This window comes from Protomyctophum parallelum (genome assembly GCF_964188405.1).
Source record: "Protomyctophum parallelum genome assembly, chromosome: 10".
Classification (NCBI taxonomy): Eukaryota; Metazoa; Chordata; class Actinopteri; order Myctophiformes; family Myctophidae; genus Protomyctophum; species Protomyctophum parallelum.
In genome coordinates this window covers 43,140,743-43,146,749 of record NC_139704.1, presented here as the reverse complement: position 1 = coordinate 43,146,749, position 6,007 = coordinate 43,140,743, and positions in this window count along the sequence as shown.

Below are 6,007 nucleotides of genomic sequence, written 5' to 3'. Positions count from 1 at the left end.
CAATTATGTACAGTGTGAGTAATTAATTAGATTTAATAGCTTGTATTGATGTACTGTATGAATTTTGAGCCGACTGATGCAATTCTTTTGCAATTAATTTTCGTAATTATCTCCACCAGGCCGAAGGCATGGGGTGAGAGTATGTTTTGCACTCCGTGTGTGTATGTGAGAGTGTGTGTGAGTCCGTCCGTCTGTTACCAGCTAATCTCCGGCACCGTTAACCCGGTCGATGCCAAATGTTGCACACACTCCCTGGATGGCAACGATGAACCTCTGCCCAAAGTTTTCCAAAACGGCCTGTTATAGTGCCACCAGGAGGTCGACTTTTACTCCTCCAGATTCTGTCCAAAGATCCCGCAAATCGTTACACACCATCTCTATAGTCACATCGATATTTTATATTCCATCCTAATTGGCTAACATTGGTCTTCAAAGTTTGCAGGATTGGCCAGTTTTGAACAAAAAGCCTCAAATCATGAACGCAGTGTGCAATTTATGTGAAATCTTTCATGGACTTTCCTATACTAGACTGAATATATCCACCCTTTTCACATTGGCCTTTTATAGTGCCACCAACGGATGAAATCATCCAATTGCCATCCAAGGCATAAGAAGAAATAACACCCTTTTCAGATTGGCCTATTATAGCGCCACCAGGAGGCCAGGCCCTGACCTGCCCTGGTGGAGACCTATCTAGTTTATGAACCTCTCCAAGTTTTGTAAATTTAGCTTTTACGATCTCCAAGTAAATAAATACTTGAATGGGAGTCTTCGGTCTTCCCATTAAAGTGAATGGGGAAATGTAATAACTGGTGTAATAAACAGCGTCTTAATTATATGTAAAATGTAAGATAGAATTCAAGGAGTTGGCCTACAGTCGTTGCACTATCACTGTATTTGCTCTAGCACTCAGCAAAGCTTACACTGCCCTCTTGTGGGAACAATTGGGATATTTAGATAGCATTTTTATCTCAACAGATGGAATTGGGTGCAGGCAAGGCATGGGCATATTGCCTTTCACCAATACATCAGTTGTTTATAAACTAAACGTTGACATGCACAAACATCCAATGGCCAACGGACAAAAAGCTGACACTGATTTGGTGCAGAAAATAGAAACTGAAAAAATATACTGCCTTTGGTGGGAAAATCTGTTTTTTGTCATTTCTGGAAAGTTGGCTTTTGGAAGAGGTGGACATGAAAGTAATTAAAGGGTCAACATTGACTATGCGTGCATGCGTCTGTTTGCAACATGTAGCCTCAGATGCTGTAATATCCTCATAGATGCCTCAGATGTTTGGTGTACAGATCACTGTAGCCTCATGCTGATCAATTAGTTTATTTGAAAAGTCTCAACACATGTTATTTGATATAAATAAATTATATGGATAAATTCCAGTTTATCTCCCATTGTGGTCCTCATACAGGGTTTCCAGACCTAAGCGGAAAACGGTTTTGCGCTGCGGACAGAAGAAGCTGTTACGGTGTGTGCGCAGCTCTTTTTAGACAGCTGGTGGATGGGAATTAAGCTCCACCTCCGCGGACGATTGACGCTGAGGAGAGCGCAAGTCGTCCGCAAGCCGTCCGCGGAAGTGGAGCTTTTTTTCCATTCACCAGCTGTCTAAAAACCCGGTTTTTCGGCTGTCCGCAGCCGAAAACGTGCGCAGCTCTTTTGATAGTGTGGCAGTACCCATTCGCACACCATTTAAATACATCTCATAACATATGATATATATATTTGTTATCCTTATAACTCTGCTCGTACTTTGGAACCTTGTCCAATAGCCAAGGCCTTGTTAAATCCTTGAATGTTTGTTGTATATCGGAAGTCACCTTGACTGACAACTCCAGCCTATTCTTCCATTGGGTAGTCCCAATGTACGCGAATGCACCCTTCCCTGTTTGAGCCTTAAATTTGAGAAGAGACACATCTGCAACACTGGCTCTCTGGTGTAGCCTACGTGTATTGAGTGACCAGTTCATAATAACTTTTTATTTATTTTCCATTTTCCAAATCTTGTGGACCATGGTCACTTTGGTCAGTCCTGCCAAGTTGACCCTGTGTCTTGCCGCGGGAAGCCAATTTAGGGCCTGAAGCTGGTTCCTCCCTATTTGGTTTCTTGGACCAAAAGCTGATATGACAAATTGATGCTGTGATCTTCTCTAGGCTACAGAACAGGATCTCTCAGATGCTGCGATAGATGCTGTAGTGTACACTAACAATACAGATCATATGATGTATAACCTCATTTTATGCTGTGATATAGGCCTATAGTCGTCAGAGATGGGCAAAATACATTGAAATTTTATTTTGATACAAAATACAAATACTGGGTCAAAAAATTTATCTAAATACACAATACAAAATACATCTTCCATCCCAGCGAATTACAAAATACAAAAAAAGTATTTCAAATACGTATTTCAAATACATGTATTTCAAATACTGCCCATCTCTGATGGGCAAAATACATTGAAATTTTATTTTGATACAAAATACAAATACTGGGTCAAAAAATGTATCTAAATACAAAATACAAAATACATCTTCCATCCCAGCGAAATACAAATTACAAAATACAAAAAAAGTATTTCAAATACTGCCCATCTCTGATAGTCGGCCGACACTCCGACAGAGCACTGTAGTCTCATAGAGGCTCTATAGCAGGGGTGCCCAGAAGGTAGATCGCCATCTACCAGTAGATCACAAAGGCTTTGCAGGTAGACCACATGACAGAATATATATCATTAAAAAAAACTACTTGAATTAAGGTGACTGATTAAACGAGCCTGTCAGCTCAAACACACAATACAAATACAAAGTAATTTACAAATAACTACGAATTCTATTTTCCTCTCTCTATTTCCCATTCCATGTGTGTTTGTCTTATAGTATGTAATGCCAGTGCTGCTGTTTTCAGCAATGGGATAATACTTTTTTGGGTGAGTAGATCTTGTTGAGCTGGTCATTGTGAAAGTAGCTCTCAAGTCAAAAAGGTGTGGGCACCCCTGCTCTATAGGCACTGTTTAGGTTTGTAAAATTACAGTTTGGTCTGGATTCATTCAAAGACAATTTAAGTCTGTTGGAGTGGTGAACTCGCCAGTCTCACTCGTGAGTCGTGCCTATATCTTCCCAGAGTTCTATTAGGGTTAGGGTGGTTGGGGCTGGGGTGGTAGCTCCCTGGGAACATAGACCCCCATACAATATGCAGACTTGCTCTTAGAGATCACAGAGACCTCAGTCAGTCTTGTCCGTCCATGGTTTGGTCTCGGTTTGAGAGTGGGTGTTCCTTATAAGATGAGGTCCTTTTAATCTTTATTTTCCCATCGTTCTTTGACTATACTGTTTACTGTGCCCTCAGACAGACTCCTGCCTTGGGCACCGTCTGTACTCGTGTGGCGTCTCATTCAAATTGCATGGCGCACGCGCACACACACACACACACACACACACACACACACACACACACACACACTCCCCAGCACCACACACCCCAGGAGGCCAGCTCTGCATCGCCTTAAATTCCCTCCTCCATTTCCCGATGCTGTGCAGGAGCAGAGGAACTTGAGAAGAAGTGGTCTCTTCCATCGAGCCGCCACATTAAAACTAAGAGCCATTAAAAAGACCCCCGAGTCCATAATAAGCGAACACATTGTGTTGTATAGGTCTAGCTCTTTATGACAGCGATGCTTTGGCCCTCTGTTTACTGGACTCTTTACGACCCACCACAGACATCTTAAGTCTTAACAGAGATGTTTTGTTTTCTCCCTATACGTAGGCTACTACTTGCCAGTGGTGGAAAGTAACTAAGTACATTTACTTTTACAATTTTGAGGTATTTGTACTTTACTTGAGTATTTCTAATTTCCAGTACTTTTACTTCTACTCCACTACATCTCCGTGGCAAATATTGTACTTTTACTCCACAACATATATTTGAAAACTTGAGTTACTAGTTACTTTGTCGATTTGGATTATTCGCTATTACAAAACCTATACATTAACCACTTCAGCCCTATACACATTTCAGTCATTTGAAAATAGCCGATCTACAAGCTCAAAATATGTTGCATATTTAAACATTTGAAAACTACTTGAAATGGGACATTCTGCATAATGACTGAGTAGGCTACTTTCTACTTTTGGTACATTTTGATACCAATACTTTTGTACTTTTACTCAAGTAAATTTTGAATTCTGGACTATTCTGGAGTAGTATTCCTACATTGCAGTATTTATACTTTTACTTAAGTAAAACATGTGAGTACTTTTTCCATCACTGCTACTAGCCTATAGCCTCTATTCAGGCCCCTCAGTCAGGGCACAGGAATTTCCTCCTCAGACTGGCAATATCAACAATTTCAACCATTAAACATTTTTAATAAGCTACTATAGCTTGTAGCTCTCGAGAAAGCAAGATTGTCTTTGTTTTAGAGTATTATATTCATCTCATCTGATTAGTCCTATATTAATTGGCCTATTACACTTAAGTTTGACACAGATGTGCCATTGGTTTTTTAATGACTTATGAGAGCATTAGAGGAATGCAATGTTTCAATTAAATTAATTTGACAGTAATCAGTATCCTCTCTCTCTCTGTCCTGATTTAGGCTTGATGCCAAAATAGTGCAGGGTGTAATGCATATAGTTTTAGTTTATAAAACATTTGGGCGGGGTGTCTCCATATCCCCGTGTGTGTTTTATGATTTTGCCTAATTAAGTGGTAACAATTACATTGTACATTGTGTGAGGTGTAGGCCTGGCAAAGAAAATGCTTTAAAATAACTGGAAATAGATAATAGCTATTTTTCCTAACCAGATAGTTTACTTAAAGGTATATTCAGTGATTTCACTTAATTCAAATATCACTTATTTTTTTGTTTTGTTGTGATAATCCTCCCTACTATAGAGTGTGCTGGCCATATAAGGAGTTCCTCCCTGTCCCCAGTTAACCCCTGGGGGTCAAAAAACCTTAGGTTTCGTTTTTGACTCTCTATCCTGATTGGACGAAAGGCTGGGTCCCACAGCCAAAAACGAAACCTAAGGTTTTTTGAGTGAAATCACTGAATATACCTTTAAGTAAACTATATAGCCTATCAGTAATCGTACGTGTTGGATTTTCAGCCTGAGAAATGAGGAACTCTCCAGGATTGTCAAAATGTGGAAAATGTTAACAAAGCAACCAAATAATACACCCCACACCAAGGTTCCATCCTGGAGGCTAATCTTTCCGGTGATAAAATGGCCACCAACATAATCAAAAAAGTCAACCAAAGAACAAGATTCCTTTACAGGATCTCCTCACTGGTCAACAAAAACACCTTGAAGACCTTAACAGGAGCCCTCGTACAAGGTTTCTTTGACTATGCATGCACCTCCTGGTACCACAGCACCTCAAAGGCCCTTAAAACTATGCTCCAGACTTCCCAAAACAAACTTGTCAGGCTCCTACTTGGCCTCACCCCCCCGAACCCACCTCACCCCTGCCCACTTTGACAGGCTGGAATGGCTTATGGTCGACGACAGAGTACAGTATCTTGCAATGGGTCTGGTCCACAAGATTCGATACACCACCAAGATACCCATGTACCTGTCTAGATACTTACTACCCATGTCTAAGATTCCTTAATGTCCACACCCACAACACCAGAGTGCAACGAACTATGTACAACCCAGATTCTGCACAAACAAGGGACAAAATTATTTTCGCTCCTATGCCACCAAAATGTGGAACGCCCTACCAACAGTCATTAAGACATGCAAATCCCTTGGCTCTTTCAAAACCGCTCTCAAAGGGCACCTATGGAGGCTGCAATTTGAAACTGGCCCCGTAAAATCTGAATCCCACCGCCCACCCCTTTTCCCCCTCACTGACAGTCACTGTATATGTTTCTTTTCCCTTTTTACCTCCTTTATGATGAATTCCTGTTCTGTTCTTTGACTATATATAGAAGTGTCCATTTGTAAATGTTTTGATGAATTGAACAAGGTGGACCCTCTTGTAAA